Genomic DNA, 17623 nt, shown 5'->3' on the forward strand with positions numbered 1-17623 from the left:
CATTAAAAAGTATTTATAATAAACAAAATCTCCATCTTTCAGTGTTTTAAATCCATGTAGCAATTGCATTTGTACTGTTTAAGGGGAGTCTGTCTAATCCAAGCTTGTTTCACAGAGTATCTCAGGGCTCTGTGGATCCTGAGCTTCTTTCTTCATAACAATAGCACCACCATGACTTTCTGCCTTTTCTTTTTCTCTTTTAGGGAGATTCTCCAAGAAAGAAATATAAGATTGTCCTTCCCCTCATTTCCCTGCTACTTTAATATTGCACTCTTGTTTTTTGACACTTTTGTCTGTGTTCTTGAAAAATCAGGCAGCAGTCCAGGATTGAGTGACCTCTTTGTGTCTCTAGAAGTTATGGCCCCTGGCCTTAGCCTGCTGAAGAAATGCAAATTTGGAAATCCTCATTAATAAGCAAGGCTTAAGAACAGCAGAGTCAGTGGCTGTAGGAACCATCTTGGAAGGGAAACCTATGGATGTAGATGAAATGGTAAAGCCTTATGCCTGTAGCAAGGCTGGTACAGGTTTACCTAACTCTGTGCACAACACGTATTTCTCATCTTTTTCTCAGGTCTGGGCATGTGTGCTTGGGGAGTTTGGTTACAGAAAACCACAGCATGACATACAGCACTCAGCATCCAAGTGTGGGCAAATTTGCAGTGCTTTTCAGCAAGATAAGGGAGTAAGAGAGTAGGTGGAAGTGTCTGCACAAGAACTTAGGGCCACAGTGTCTGCTGTGTCCTAAACTCATCACATAATGTGTTAGTGTCTTGAGTTTTGGAGATGTTTCTAATTCTACTCTTTTCTACCTTTCCAGCCTGTCTGCAGTATCAACTTCTGCCTTTCATCTGACTTGTCAGGTTTTATTTTCTTTTTCTAAAATATTAGAAATGTCACTGGTAGGAGAACTGTAGGCATATAAAAGCCCTTCTGCCTGCATTAGGTAGAAAGCAGTAACTTCTAGATGACAGAGAGTGCTGAAAGCAATGATTTTACAAACACTGGGTAATTTTTTTATAGAGGCTGAAATTTCACTGGACGTGTGAAATCGCACCAGGAAAACACGACCAAAAGAATTTGTGCAGAAAGCATAGAGGCAAAATAAAACATTTGCATAATGAAGATTGTGGCTATTCCAGAGAGCTTGAAACCTAGAACATAAAAAGTGATAGCTGATTTCAATGCATTTACATCCAGTAGAACAGGGAAGGATCAGGGAGGTCAGGTTAAGGATATTTCCATTTGTGAGTATTGACTCTATTCAGGGGAGCCTTTGTCTTTTTACTTTATTTAAAGCAAAAGAGCTTCTGAGTTTCACATTTCCAATGTGTAAGAAAGAAAAGTATGTTGTACCAGTGGGCTGTGGTCCAATCAGCACTTTGCATGGGCTTGGGAGTGGATTTGGTCCATGTCTGCTGTGTGTTGAATGAACACCCAAGTTTCTTCAGCTATTTGATTTCCCAGGCTGGAGTGACTTTTCTAGCAAGGATATTGCTCTCTGCAATCAGACCAACAGATGATTGCAGGATACAGCTCTAGTATCAAGATGCTACTGTGATACTTGTGTTTAAAAGTGCCCAAAGTAGTACTCCCAGCCCAAGGGGTAAGACATATGAGCTAAATGTACATGAGAACACGGGGTAACAAAGGAATAGGAACACATCTGTGAGATCTGACTGCTGGAACACATTGGATTATGTTTCTCTTGAGCTGGCTATAGACTCATGGTAGCATGGAGAATGGGGAAAAGGGCTGAGCACACAGGAGAGCAAGCTGCTTACTCCAGAGCTGGGTCCTGCACCAAGCACTACAAACAAAGGCTGTGTCTTTCACATCACCAGCCTGTGTGGAATAGGAATGTCAGTTGTCTATGACAGCAGAGTTGCAGCAGCACAGGTCTGGGGTTTTAGACACTTGGGATGGTGAGCAAGATAGATGTTAGAGCTGAGGGTTTATAGAGGCAGACCCTTGTGTCTGAGGTTCCCCCTAGGATGAGAGAAGAGGTAAGTGCTGTTGCTTGGTTATAAAGGGCAGAACCTTATTTGCCCCTACTTGCATTGTTTGGTGTGTGTTTTGGTTAAGAAAAAACACAGCAGTGGCTATTTTATTATTGTTATGCTCTGTCTTTTCTGAAACTTCACTTCTAGAGGAAAGGATAAGGAACTTCCAGGCACCTGGGATGAAACTTTTTTTGGAGGGGGTGCTTCCACTAAGAAAGATTATTTAAAAGAAAAGAAAAAGCTAGTTCCCTGAGAAGTTAGAATATATTTGGTGAAACTGTGTGAAATCTTAACGTGTAGGTGCTAGACAACCTTGGGAAAAGGGCACTTACTTCAAGTGTTTGAAAAGAAAAGCTATTTAAACTTTGAAGGAGCTATTGGTTTTATTGTTGCAATATTTATGATCCTCTCTTTATAGGTCATGCAACCATTTCCTTAGTTATCCTTAATCTCCTACCAGAAAATCTTTCCCTTGGCTGACAGTCCCTTGTGCTGAGCACTTGCACTACAGAAACAGAAAACAGCAAATCTAAACAAAGTGTGATCATCTATAGCTGCCTTGCTAAGTGCACAACACATCTGCAGCAGGATCAATTGCTCTGATTTAGCATGGCCATTAGTGACATTTTGCTACTGAAAGGAAGAAAATGTCTCTGTTTAGTGTCCTGAGGTATAACAGCAATAATCATAGACATTAGAAATGGGAAAGGTCACTAGGTCATCTAGTCCATTGCCTCAGTACAATGCAAGGCAATTCACCAGTATAACTTTTCTAGGACTTGGTAAATTATGCTACCACTCATTTGATGTTCTCCTTCAAAGGTCTAACAAATCTCATAGGGAGGAAGTTAAAAAATAACTTTTTGGAGAGCGACAGATGTTCTGACGGGCATTGCACTGAAATAATGACCTGTCTCCTAGTTTAACAAAGCACCTGCCATTGCCCTTTTACAATGAGGACACTGTAATATATTCACTTCCTTTGTTCTGTATTTATGACTGCAGCATTTCAACAAATCAAAGTTTTCTGGAAGGAAAAGTTGGGACAATCTCTACTGCTTTCTCACCAATTTCTACACCACTTTTAAAGACGTTGATTCAGCCACACAGCTAAAGTTGTGCTTCTGCAAAGCCATATTAATTTCCCTGCACCCAGTGGGGTTACTCTGGATTTAAACTGGAGTTACTGACAACCCAGTATGACCAACAGCTTCCTCTTTGCATCCAAGGAGACAGACTCTCAAGAACAAAGAGGGAGACAGACAAGCACAGGCGCCAGCTACAGATACTGCACCCTGCAGCCAAAATGAGGGTGTTGTTCCAGGCAGGTTCCATCTTGTTTCAAAATCTTCCACGTAAGTAGTGCTTGGTATAAGTAATTGGGAATTCACCCATGCACAGCAGTGTTGTTAACATGAGGAACACCCTTGGAAATGCTGTAGGGTGTTTGCATTGAATATTGCTGCAAAAGCAATTGCTGCAACAGAAAGTCTTCTGGAGGAGTTGGGTTCCCTCAATAAACACAAGTCTCCCTGTCTTCTTGAACACCTCTCTGGACTGGATATCTTGGAAAAGAAGCTTAAATGTGTATTTACCTTGCTCTTTGAGCATTAGCACTACCTTGTGGAAGCAGGACCATAGGTTATAACAGATACCAGGCCTGGATTAGGCTCTATAAGATCCTCAGAGACAATAAGCAATCCAGCAGCAGAAATTAAGAGTGGTCTAAGCAGAGGAAGAAAACGGACTAGAACTGAGCTGTTGAGGGCTCTTGAGAGGGAACACACTTTCTTTTTAGCAAGAATTTTTCTTTTTATCAAGTTTTTTGAACCCAGAACATTTCACTCTCTTTCAGGAAAAAAAAGAAAGCCAGCCTCAATATAATATTGACTTTCCTCTACCAATCCAAAATCTCTTCAGGGCAGGACTAGGAGAAAAGCCCTGGGTTTTTCTGAAGTGAGGAAAAGAGAACCTGGTGTTTTTAGAAGGGCCATTTGTGCTTCATGTGATCCACTGGAATTTTGATCACCTTTCCTTCCTCATGCAAAAAGAAAATAGGACAGTGGGACAAATACTGTTGTAGCTCCTGAGCAAATGTGTCTTTTCTCTCCAGTGGTGCCTGCACACAACTTACCAGTGCATCCAAAATGATCATCTCCCAGTACCAGGAGGTGCTGTAATTGTTCCCAGGCGTGGTCCTGAGGGCTTTGCCCACACAGCCCCACCTTGAACTCCCAGCAGCTGATCCCGTGGCAGATTTCTGGCAGAAGCTGCTGGCAGATTTCCCTTGAGGAGGTGACACAGAAAGCCATACTCACAAACCGGGGTTGACTTTGCTGCTAACTGTTGCAGAAGCAGAGCTGGGACAGCCAGTGAGTCATGGGGTTTGCAAGTAATCAGCTTTGAGTAATAAAGAAAAAAGAGCTTGGCTCACCCAGCGTGGCTGCTCTTTGTTCCCGAGCTGCTGGAGGCAAAATCATGGAACAGCTCTTGCTGCCTTCCTCAGGGTTCACACCACCTCACACAGGGTGACCCTGGGCCATTTTGCTTCACAGCTCTTCCTGCTGGCACTCACACCCGCTGCTGTTGCCATCTCCTCCTGGCTCCCCAGGCAGCTCTCTCTGCAGGGTCTTGGCCAGGGTCACCCTGCAGCTGATGGGGGTGAGGAGGATCTGTGTGAGGACACAACACTCCTGCGTGCCCCCGAGAAACTCCCAAAGCTTCCCACTCCCTGCCACATAAGATACCCCACGTTTTCCCCACAATCACCTTCATTCTGTAACCACATTTTTGCACCAATCTCAGTTTTACATCGTCCTTCAGCAGGTTTTTTCCTCTCTTACTGATGATGCTCCCTTCCAGAAATACTCTTGCTTTCTGCCCTCGGGTCCTGCCACCCTGGACTCTGGCCCCTTTGCAAGTGTCAGTGAGCTGTCCAGTTAAAACTCAGACATGCATGGGGTTTCTGGTGAGTTTTTCGTTGTTTTGGTTTTTATAAAAATGTAACTGCATGCTTCTCCATGAAGCCAGTTTTGGAAACTTTGGGAAGGAAGCCATGAAGGCAGAATAATGCTACTGCATTTCAGAGTGTATGAGAGTACAAATAGCTATACTGTATCTTTAAATTCCTAAACAAAACTGATAGTAACTTCTGTGGTTTGGAGGTTTTCTTGGTGTTTTGGCTTTTTTTCTTTTTTACCTGGGCTGCTTGGAGGAGGCACAATTTCCCATTTATTAGAAAAGGAAACTTTATTTTTCTCCCTCAGGTTTTCTGCCCTGCATTCTGCACAGTCTGTTGCCCCATCCTGTAGTAACTCTTCAGTGTGTCCCCTGCTGTGCAGGTGCCATCCTTGTTTCCTCATCTGCTTTTCTGGCAGAGCATTATTCCTGCTCACTGTCTGTGTCCAGCTCACCAGACCAAAGAAAGGCAGAGGCTTTGCCATTGGTATTGCTTTCAGTGCTTCTGACAAGTGCAGACAGCACTGTGCTTTTCCACTACGGATATTTTCACTTCCAGACTAAGGAGAAATGGCAGCCATTCTGCCTGCTTTGATCTCATTAATAATAAAGGACAACGGGAGCCCATTTGAATACGAGGAAAAAGCTTGAGTTAAAAAATTAAACAGCATACTCAATTAATTTAGAACCACAGCAAAGCCTTGGAAAGCTGCCATCCTAAATTACTACATAGATACAACTCCCAGAAAATAATAATAATAATTTAAGAAACAGAAAATAATCCCATGGTCTTGTTGTCCTAATAAGAGTTTGCTATGGAAGGACAGGTGGGAGCTTTTCCCAGCATCAGTATTGATTATACCTGTGTGATATTTCCCTTCTGCAAGGACAAGGTCATATTTATTTATTTATTTATTTATTTATTTATTTATATTTATATCATAGCTCCTGTAGCATAGGGAAGGAACTGGCAGGAATGTGCCCAGTCCTCTTTTCTTCTTCAGAACCTGATTTTTCTGTTGGGATGCAGCTGGGTGACATAAATGGGTACATAAATGATGTTATAATTGTCTTAACCTATCTATACTTTAGTTTCCATTTAGATTTACATAAAGGGGACTCAAAACAATTTTGCACAGGCTGCTACTAGTATTGAGTATCATAGGTCCAATCAAGTTGGTGGAATGGGAACGTTAAAAGTTATTTAAAATCTTGTCTGAAGAGCTGCACTACTTCTAGCCTCAGCATAACTGCTAGTTGCTAACTCCTGTATGCATGCTGGTTCACTTTCAGGACTAAACATAGTGAAAAAAATGGCAAAAAGAGATTGCATAAACGACTACAATATTTTGCAAAACGTTTTCCTAATGGTCTGGTTTTTTTTCATTATAAAACCTCCACATGTTAGCATTGTTTTGCTGAAAATAGCTGTATTTAAAATAACTTCAAATAATGTTAATGAAGCATTGTTTTAATTTTGCCTCCAGGAAAAACAAAACAAAGTAGCATTATGAATTATTCTCTATTTAAAACCACTGTTGTCATATTAACAATTTTTTCCCCTTTAGCTGTGGGCTGACAAAATTCTTCCTCCCTTTTCCTTCCAACAATATAATGTGAGCATGACAGCACAACAAATTGAAACTTCTGCTAAGCACTTTGCCCAAGACATGCAAAAACTGCTCTTGTTTCTATTGCAGCTGCATGTCTTTCCTGGGTATGACACATAAAAATAGGTAATGTCAAAATAAGCCTACTGTATTAAGAACAGTTAGAGGTGTGGAGGTGTCTGACTGGGACTTAAAGCTGAGGTCCTGAGAACTAACAGATTTTTTTCTGGTTTTTGGTAAAGCAGGAATGTTAGCACTAATAACGTGACCAACATACAAATTTGAAAATTACATCTGATGTCTCCCTAATTTCCTCTTGCTATTTAACTTAATTCTAGTATTCGTTACTTTCTTTTTCCTTAAATTGCTCTTTTGTATTTCTTCTTTGCTGTTATGGGTGGCTCAGAAAGGGAAAAATAATTGCGTTGAAATCTGCTCTTCTCTATTTTAAACACAATTCCTTTTTTCTATCCCAATTTTTACAGCTCCCAGGCATATGAAGTATTACTTCCTCTCTCTTGCTTGTTCCCTGAAAAGTTCCATGAAGAATGCACAAGAATGGCTGAGAACTTCTCACCACTCAATTGAAGGAAATAGGAAATGCTGAATCCTTAGCAGGTGTCTCTGCTGAAAGTAATTATTAGGATAAATATTTTTAAATAAGGATGATTGGTATTTAAACAGGATCAAAATCTTTGTAAATATTTATGTTTTATTCCCCTCATATATTGATGTCATGTGCCTGCTGAAACTTCCCTGAAGTCTTCTAGGAAAAGGATGGATTAAAAAGCAGCTTCCAGGGGAAAGATGTGAGAAAATAATCTAATCATCCTGTGTTTATATAAAAAAAGAGAACATCAATTGTTTTACTACATTTTTATGAATCATCTTTTAAACAGTGGCCATCTTCTTTTCCAGTACTGCCTGCATTTTAGACACAGATAAAGTACAGCATTATATTATATGTTAAATGTCACATTTCATGTGAAAACACTTAAACATAGGACACCATGAGGAGCATCAGCACATGCTTGACTGTGGCTTTCCAAAAACTAAACTTTTTTCTTAATCACTATGCAGGTAAATACTTGGTTCCTTTCTGTGTCCACAAGACAGCTGCTGCTTAGGGCATCCAAAGCAGAAAAAAAGACAGGGTTAGCAAAGACCTTTTCTATAAATATCAGTAGTTTTTAGTGACTGAGTGACTATCCAGAGTTCATTCAGGAACACTGATTAAAAAACGTAGCAAGCCTATAAAAATTATGTCAAGGCACTTTTGGAAATAATAAACCAATGTCAGATCTCAAAAACCCTGACTAAAAATTCCAAATATCAAAGCTGTTTTTAAATTCTCGTCCTCCCTCATTCCTGTATCCAGAGTTGTCCCAATCTGTTTGTTTAGAGAAGTACCTTCATTAAGGATTTTTCTGTACCATATCCCTGTCAGATACAGTATTTATAACAAATAAACTTTATTTTTAAAAACGTGATGCATTTTCATAACCTGAGAGTCAACAGGCTGTGGAATTGACCCCAACTCTGAAGTCTGTCTATCTCTCTGGCTGCAGTCTGTGTGAGGCTGATAGCTGGGCTGTCTGCAGGCAGGGTCCCAGCCTGTTTCTGCAGGAGCTAAAGGGCACACTCATACCACAGTGAGACCACTCCCCAAAGCTATTATGGGTTTTCTCATCACTTCTCTATTAGGAAAGGAAAAGGAAAAACTTTCACCTCAAAGAAATCCAACCTTTCCCAGCACTTGGAAAGGCACCACAGTGGTAGTATAATACTGACACCCAGTGGATAAAAAAAGGCACTGTCACTGTCCAACTTGGTCCCATTTTTGGATAGAACTGGGAGTGGGAAGACACGAAAAAATCAGGAAGAACTATTTTGTTCCTAAGCGTTTGGACTTTATGACAACCAGAACCTGTCTGGGAGCTGTGATTCCTTCCAAATCCACGGGTGAACGTGGGTGGGAATTCCTGAGTCATCCATTATAACTTCAGACCAACTAACATCATCTGCTTGCTTTCTACAGTTCAAGTTTGTTTTGTAGTGTGATACTACAGGGATAATAAAGAGTGGTTTCTTTTGCTCCTCCAAAATGAAAATATCTGGTTCCCTAGGCTTATACAAAATAAATCATACTCCTTCACCTGCTACATGCACACCAAAACACTGAGCAAAACATAGGAAGGAACACTGACAAAAGAAAATCAGTAAGGGGAAAGAGAATTTAAAGAGGGAAATTATTTTATTCTTTTTTTACTTATGGCAAAGACAAAGTCAGCATCTGGGACAGATCCTTCTCTCCCAAAGTGTGCAACCTTGGTACACTAATAGTGATTTCTGCTTACAATGTGAAAAATACATGTGGATAGACAGGATACAGACAGCTCCCACACATTGAATAAACAATGAGGAAGAGAGGCAGAGTGCATCCGAAAGTTATATTACTAATTCATACTGATTTATATACAGAGCCTTCTGCATTCCTTACAGTACCACAGTAACAAGTATGTGCATATCCAGTACGAACTCTTATTAATATTAATGGCGCTCGTTTCCCACCAATCAGTGTAAAAGTCAATTACCATTACTGAATGGAGAAGCTATCAAAAGATTCGCTGCTCTCTACTGACTTGTGCAGCCTGAGTTTGCCTGCTGTCTGTGCCACCAGCACACGTGGCTTTGCTGTGCTGGCAGCTGTCCTTCCTGCTGGTGATAAACCTGTGTAGGGCTCTGTGGCTCTTCCAAGACAAGAGCATGTTTTCACCGAACACTCACAGACCTGTTCGCTCAGGTGACGGACAGATCACATCTTAAAGAGTTCTCTGTTCAGCTGCTCCACCGTTCTGCTGATCCGGTTGTAACAGGATTCTCCCGAGGAGATCAAATGGAAACACTGCACTGGCTTGCAGCCCTGGACGAGGTCAGGAAGTGGCACTCATCAATGGAACAGCAGCCCTCAAATACACTGGAGAGTAAGAATGAGAACAAGCAAGAAATTAGGTAGAACTCTTGCTCCTAATTTATCCTCCACACATTTCTGTTATCAATGAATTACCCTGAGTGCTTTCCCTGTCAGTTTTGGAGATTTCAGTTCTCCTCTGCCTTGAATCTCCTTTCAATGCTCCTCTGCATCTTCCTGCTCTTTTGTGCTAACCCTGTGTGCCACGCAGGTCCTGCTCCTCCAGCTCCCATTTTGTCCTTGCCGTTCTGCTATCCAGCAGTGCTGTCCCTCAGCTGCTCTGCAGCCCAGGCTAACGCTGCTTATCCCGGCCCTCACTCCAGCTCCCAGGAAAGCGTCCCGGCCTCCCACCGACCGCCCCCGAGGCGCTGCTTCTGCCTCGGCCCACACCACGGATAATGAACATCAGCGTGTGTTGGTAACGATTACATTTAGGAGTGACGCCGTGGTCACCGTAAATCCCTTTCCCACAAGTTTTCCCGGTCGCGGGCCCCCGTCACGTGCACAGCTGCCCGGGCCACGTGGGGCGCGGCGGGCACGCGCCATGGCCCCGCCCACCGCCTGCCCTCCAGCGAGATTGACAGCGAAACCAACCAATCAAAGACAGGGCCCTGCCTTTCCCCACCCCCAGCCCACGGTTGCTGTGTCATCCGGCGGGTGACATCAGGGGGCGGTCGCCGGTTGGCTGCGCAGGCGTCGTGTTCCGGCCAATGAGCTTCGCGAGCTGCACAACTGACACCTATCCTAGCCAATAGGTGTCTCGCGGGTACGCGGAGAGGCGGGGCGATGTTGTTGGGGACGGCGAGCAGTGTGGCGTCGGTGCCGTGTCGCGGCGCCGCTGAGCGGCCATAGCCGCTATCGCTTGTGCCCGTCACGGCGCCCCGCCCGTGCGGCCGGCAAATGAGTGCACAAAGTGACGTAATCTCGTCTCGGCTGCTGAGGGTCCCAGGCGCCGCCGAGAAGCGCGGCTCGGTGGGCGGGTCTCCGCGCTGATACGGTGTAACGGGCACATTCCTTCTCTAATGGAGTCGGAGGCTGCGACCCACAGCTCAGTCTGTAGGGCGGAAGGGCGGGATGAGTAGAAGCGAGCAAGCGAGTGCCCCATTTAAGGGGCAAATCTCGCAGCCAACTGCCAGAGGAAGAAGGGGAGGGAGCCAGTGAGGGATGTGAAGAGGGGCAACGCTAAGCGGTGACAGCCAGCAAGTGCAACCAATGAGTGAGCGTGTAGTGACGCGAGAGCCCAATTAAAAGAGCTGAAAGGCGGGGCTTCGCTGTGATTGACGTGCGTCCTGGCTAATGGGCGGAGAGATCCCCCAGACTCTTCCCAATGGGCAGCGTGAAGGGGCGGAAAGGGGAGCGGAAGGAGAAGACGAGCAGGCAGAAGGACCAATCAGCGCTAGGATCGGCGGGGCGCCGTCCAATGGGCGGCGCGAGGGGCGGTGCGGAGGCGTGTCCCGGTGTGTTTGGGTTCGTGCTCCTCGGGGGAGGGAGAGACGGCGGCGAGGAAAGTTTGGTTTTGGTTTTTTTTTTTTTTTCCCCCCCCGGTGGTGTTTTTTTGGCGGCGCCGGCGGAGGGGGGGAGGGGAACGCTTTTCGCAGCTTCTTCGCCTTTTGCTTCCTGGGGTTCGCGTTCCCCGGGCGGGCGGAGCCGCCCCCGGCACTGAGAAGAACGGGGGCTCAGCGCACCGCGGCGGCGCCTCGGCGGTGAGTGCGGGACGGGCCCCCCACCTACCCCCCATCCCCGCTCCCCGCTCCCGCCGCGGGACTCCCTGGCAGCCTTTCCCGCCCTGCGGACCCTCGCGCCGCCTCTGAGGGGCCTCTGGCGCCGGGCCGCGGTGCCGCGGGGCGGGGGAGGGACGGGGGGGCCGGGCCGGCGGGAGGGGCCCCGAGCGGCGGCGGCTCAAGGGCGCTGCCCCGGCGGCGGCGGAGCGGCCGCTGCTCCCTGCCCGACCCCGCCGGGTGCCTGTCCCAGGGCACAGCCGGGCGAGCGCTGCCCCCTCCTCCCCTCACGTGCGGCCGCGGCTGCGCCCGGTGCCCCCCGCCGCCCCCTCCGGCTCCACACAGGGCCGCGGGGAGAGCCGCCCGCCCGCCGGGTCACCCAGGCCGGGCGGGAAGACTCCGAGGAGACCTGGCGTGGATGGGCAAAGAAAAGTGCTGAGCGTGGGGACAGAGCCGAGGTTGCGTTGGTGCCACTGCAAACCGCGCTGGATGAGTGGAGCGTGATGCTGGTTAAAATGTGTGTGTGTATGTGATGGGTGGGCGGGAAGAGTGACCGTGTTCAGACATGTGTCCCAAGGGGAAAAAAAAGTTTCCCCAGCTGTTTGTAGCAAAATGAGGGAATGTTTGTTTCTGGAGACGCTTCGCTGGCTGTGGATAAGCGCTGCTTGCAGCGTGGTATCTTGCAAGCTCAGATCTGCTTTACGAAAGTGCATGTAGGAGGATCTACTACAGCATACAGCTGAGGCTTGTTGAATAAACCGAAGACTCAACAAAGTGTTTTCCTAACTGAAGCAGAGATCCTTACTGCTGTAAACAGTACTTGTTTTTCCATGGTAACGTTTCACTAACCTCATGAACATTTCTTAAAATATCTTTTTGTAAAGTGGACTTTTTTTGTTGTTTTTACAAGCATTAATTACTATTTTTAAATCGTGACTTGCTAGAGTTCAGTGTCACGTTTACAACCTCTACAAAAACTGTGACTTTTCCTGCAAAATTGTAGGCAGGTCTTTGGGGATTGTACAGCTCTGTATTTGAAAGGTCTGCTTTGCCTAGTGTTTTCCTGTAGTATCGCTATCCACGTGAATGGATTTTGGAAATTACTTCCTGCTGCAAATGATAACTTTGATTCATAGGGTCATTAAATATGTACACAAGTTCAAGCATCTTTGTAGTTAGCTTGTCCATGCTGAAGTTGCTCAGCAATGCCCTCCTCTCCTGTGGTGACTCTCTAAGGGTGCAGATTCCTTGGAATGCACGCGGTTGAGATGTGAGTGAATTCTCTCATCTGCTGCATTAGCCAAGGCCCCGAGTTATAAGATAAGCTCCAGTTTTTCTGCGTGGGCCGTGGCTAGTGCAGGGTCTGTTGGGTGGATGTATCTCGGGGAAGGGGTTTGCAGGGGTCACTTTGCACTTGAGTTTAACTGAGTTGCAGGTGTAACTAGACAATACCTCAGTGAAGAAATGCAAGAAGTTGAGGCTTGAGATGGGGGAAGGGAGCCCAGAGAGGCGTTAGCTGTGTGTTGGATTTTCTGTTGTGAGGTTTTTGGGCAGTAAAGGTAAAGACACATCTGTCTTAGTGGAGTAGGTGAGGTCATCGTTATACATTTACTTTTATATTGTTTAGCTATACAGCATGTGTGCTGGTGGGCAAAATGTTATTGGGATGCTTAAAGGGAATCACCTGAATCCTGTTAATACGGAAATCCTGGTAAAAATGTAATAATAAACCAGTCAGTGTCTGTTGATTAGGCAGACTTTTGAATTAGTTACTTTACTAGTTACATTAGTTACATTACTCCAGTTTCTGTATACCTGCAAATTTAACTAGAGATCTACACTTTCATTTAAATAATAAGTTAAAACATTTGGACATAAAAGTCTTGACAAAGCTTTATCTCCCAGGGTTTGTGTGATTGAATAGTCCAATAAAACATTTAGGTTGAGTGTGTGTCATGGCTTTGCTTGGTGATGCTTATTTCATCATTAGAACTTGATATTGGAGGATGACTTTAGAGGAGGAAGCTTCAGGAGAGATTTTTGTGTATCTCTGAGGTAGCATATTTTACCTTACATCTGCCTACTGCTGTAGCAAGTAAGAAATTAGAAATTTATGTTTTTTGCAGAAGTAATGTATAACAAAAATGATACGTAGACATAGCTGCATCTAGAACAGTGGGATGAATGGCTGCACCCAAAATGATGGAAAGAATTGAAGGACTGCTATAAAATCAGTAATTTGAAAATGTGCTCAACCGGGGTTTGTTCTCTTGGGTTTTTGCGTGATTTTTATTTTTTCTTTTCCCTCCGGTGAAGCTGTGTATTTCTGCTCACAGAAGAGATTGGATTTACAATTAAGCAGTATGAACTGGAGATCATAGAATAAGTCTAAGAAGCTTAGTTATTGACTTGAATGAGTTTATTAATAGTCTGCCTTATGGTTTGGTTATTCTATTCTCCATTTTCTGCAAAATGCTTGGAAGCAGAGTCTGTTCCAGTCTCTTATTGCCATTATTGTGTTTATTTTCTTGGAAATATTTTTATACAAAGATATTGTCTGCTTTGTGCAGTAATAACAACTAACAGTCCTTTTCCAGTTTCTTTGCAATGGATTTCCTCTGCCATTGCTCTTAGTGCTGCTATTAGATTCACAAATTCTGCAGTGCTTCTACTTACAGCATCTTATAGCTGTTCGCTTCTTTATCATTAGATTTTATTTGTCACTCAGCCTTAACCTGTGTGTAATTTGGGTCAGTAAATGTGTTTTTGTGAAGAACTGGCATTGTTCATTTTCACAGGATAGATTAAGCATGCTTAGCACATAGATAAAGGAGGGAAGTACCTGATAGCAGCACATACCTACCACTGGTTTTCTTTAAAGCTATAAGTCTTCTGTCACCTTAGTGCTTATAAAATGTATTTGCTCTGTATTTGCTTTTAATGATCTGTTTCTAGCATTTTCAGAAATTTTAATCATAAAATCTTTCACTTTCTTAGGGAAAGAATAGCAAGGGAATGTCAGTCTTCAGTTCTAATTGCAAGAACCCAGCGCAGAGCTGTTGAGCAAACAGTAACATGCATTTCTAATAGTTTCACCAGTTATGCTAGAAAAATGCATATATTCTTGCTAGTAGTTTTCCTTAGCTTAGCATTTACTGTCTTTCTCCATTTTCAGATAAAATGTATATGCTAAGGTTGCTTGTTCTGTCAGCAGAATATGGACTGAAGAATTCATGTTAATTTCTTGTGAATCGAAGCTAAACTTTTTGCTACTATTTGCTAATAAAAATAGGGCCACTTTTTGATACTTGGGCCAGCTGTCACTGTCAGACAAGTAGTTGCCTGCTGGTATTTCTGCTCGCGAGGTGACCGGGGTGAGAGTAATCAGGATATTCTGTCTGCTGTTCCCTGTCCTTTCAGTGGACATAGAACTCTTACACTTCCTTACATTTCTCTTCTGTTCATGCCTTTTTTGTGTTGCACTTCTACTCATTATTTTTTATTTCTTCAGGGAAGTAAACATGCTTTGCTCAAGGCGTTGGTGTCACTTAGTTTTTTTCCTCATTTAGAGCAGTAGGCAGTGAGTACGTTAAATTTATTTTTTCCTTTTCCTTCTTATAGCGGTTAGAGGGAGAGGGTGTTTTTGCACTTATTATGGTTTGCATCATGTTGTAGGGGAATGTTCTGAGGTTTTTAAGTTTTCATCAGTGCAAGGGTTGTGGTTGGAGTTTGGATGTTCTCCGTGTTTACCATGTAGTGAGCTATGGAGATGACCTTTTCCAGTTTCAGCTAGTCAGTACGGATTGCATTTCTGGGCCCTGCCAGCTTTAGTAGTTCTGAAATTGGATATCGTGCATGTATTTCCTGATTTAATGTCTGTGGATTAGAAAAAACACAATAGTTCCTCTGTGAGAAAATCTGGGAAGCAAGTTAATGTTCTGTCCGAGACTTGCAGTGTTTAAATTTTTAAAATACCTGCTTAAAAAGTAAAATAGATTTGAAAGCAGCTCTTAGCCAGTTTAGCTTTTGAGTTGGTGGAGCAACATCCTGCTTGTCAGGAGAAAGGGGAGGTATCATAAGGCAGCACTTGTGCTTCGTGCTACAGGATACTGGTCAGAATAAATGTGTAAAAAATAACCTGGAGGTTGATATATTTTGACTGTGTTAGAAGATGGGAGGCTGGAAAGCTAATTAGCGGATGAAAGGATAAGAAGCAAAGTTGCAAAACAAAGAGTTGATAATTTTAGATAGCCTGACAGAGGATTAGTCAAAAGGTGATACAATAATATCATGTTGCATGTGTGAGGGGAAGTCCTCTAATCCATCTAAATGAGTAATGAAGTAAAAGTCATTGATGTTTTTACTTGCATTTAATTTCTATAATTTTGTCATGACTCTTGACTGTGTCGTAAAAGGTGCTATAAAGAAAAACCTGGCAGAGAGAGTTTTTCAGCAGTGTATTGGGTTTTTCATTAGTAAGAGAGAAATTTATGCCCTTTGATTTGGTAGAAGTCTACAAAGAACATAGTTTTTGCAAATACTGTTGGCTTTCTTCTGCTAAATTTGAAGATTTCTCAGATTCTAGCCTCTGTTTTGCTTGTTGGAAATGCTGCTTCCTGTTTCTCTGATCATCTCGTATCCTGGGGTCGCAGAGATTTTTTCCTACTAGAGTCCCTCTTATTTTCTTACCACAAACACTGGTTGTACCTGCAGTTCTCTAATGTGTTGTTCATGTGACAAAAGCAGACTTTGTGAGAGTTTCAATAGTTAAATTTAGTGTTTGATTCTAAATCCAGAAGCTGAATGTTTGGAAAGGTGTTTGCTGGACTTCTTGTTTAAGGACTGGTCCAATAGGTCTCCGCATGGTCAGAACTAAGAAACTCCTGGACTGCTCCATGGCAATCTCATTACTGACTTCCCTGGCCCTGTGACCTCTCTGCCTAAGTCTCAGGACAGTACCACATGAGTGACAGGAAAGATAGGTAACCACCTCTGGGGAGTAGAAGGAGCTCTTCAGGGACTTGGCAGTCTACTGTGGACTAAATATATTTTGGCCTTAGGGTGATCCACCAATGGTAATGGGAGTTGGTCCTCTTGTCTCGCTGCTTCTTACAGCCAAGAGATACAAATTACTCATCACTTTGGTGTCGGTGTCCTCTAGTTACGAACTTCTGTGTCTTTATGAGCTGAAGAGACCCAGGTTGTCCAGCTCTTCTCCTGGAGAATTGGGAACCTTTTAGGTCTCTTCTGGGACATTTGGGGATCCTTAGAAATAATCTGATGTCTCTTTCTGGAGAAGATGAAAGTGCCACTTGAGTACATTTTATTTTCTTATTACTGCTGACAGTATATTCTGCTTTTTATACAGCAGTACAGTAACTTTATGATTTAAAAGCTTTTCCAGAAGTTAGATTTTGTAGAAGATTAAATCACCTACACACTTACTTTACCATTACATGAAACACTATTTCAAATCTCTGAGGTTTCTGTTGCTTGCACACTGGGAGGAACTGTAAGCTAATAGTATTAGAGGGTGCAACTAGCATGAGGAATGATGAGGAACTTGGGAAGAAGTGTTAGGATAATGTTTTGATTTTTAAAAGTTTGCCTCTGACATAGAGGAAGGAAATGTGTCCCCTCAGTCCAGCTTCTTACGAAGACTGAAATATACTTAACTCCAGAATGAATTATCATCCATCTTTGATCTGAAGCAGCTCAAAATCCGTTTAAGAAAGGCCATGATACATATTGCTCTAAACAGTTGCTTTAAAGCATTTTTCAGCTACTTTTATGGGGTTTAGTATCTTTCTTTGTGACCCTCTCTGGGATTTTTATGTATTGAGATTTTTCCTGGATGTATTAGTGTTATTATAACAGCATTCTTATATTGCTGTCAATACAGCAGTTTCACTGTGTGTTGGGAATTTGTTTACTCTGATAACTATGTTTGGGGTTTTATTTTGGAGTTCTTGTTTGTTTGTTTTTAAAGTTTGACTTAACTGCTTCAAGTAGGATGTTAAGAAAAGAGTGCTTTGGCACAAATGTGTGTCTATGCACATATTTTAGTGTTACAGCCATTGTAATTTAGATTCTTATCCTTCCATATGTATTTGGGTTGAGATAAATTTGTTTAAAATTAAAATTTTAGTACTTTTGTTTGTCAGATGGCTGAGATTCTGCATTATCAGGTTTGAGTTGCATTGTATCAGGTGCCTATTCTTGCAGATTAAAAATGCAGATGAGTCTTCTTTTGAGGAGAACAAAAATGAGAGTCAAACCACAGTGCTTATTTGTGACTGTTAAGATTCATCCAATTTTTCATTGGCACTGCAAAAAAAATTCAATGCTTAATATTTTTTCATATTT

At 43.2% G+C, this 17623-nt stretch overlaps 1 protein-coding gene across 6 annotated transcripts in view; it reads left to right on the top strand.

The window, feature by feature from the left end:
• Positions 1-10312: 10312 nt before the first annotated feature.
• The window catches only part of TNRC6B (trinucleotide repeat containing adaptor 6B), a 131284-nt gene continuing 123973 nt past the window's right edge, over positions 10313-17623 (top strand). For 3 of the 6 annotated variants that reach the window (XM_056481805.1, XM_056481796.1, XM_056481802.1), the window contains exon 1: positions 10320-11242. The gene's annotated coding sequence lies outside the window, so the exon portion shown is untranslated. Of the gene's footprint in view, positions 11243-17623 lie in introns of all 6 variants that reach the window. The other 3 variants (XM_056481799.1, XM_056481800.1, XM_056481798.1) reach the window with 2 other exon arrangements.

The sequence above is a fragment of the Oenanthe melanoleuca genome, chromosome 1A (genome assembly GCF_029582105.1).
Source record: "Oenanthe melanoleuca isolate GR-GAL-2019-014 chromosome 1A, OMel1.0, whole genome shotgun sequence".
NCBI classification, from domain to species: Eukaryota; Metazoa; Chordata; class Aves; order Passeriformes; family Muscicapidae; genus Oenanthe; species Oenanthe melanoleuca.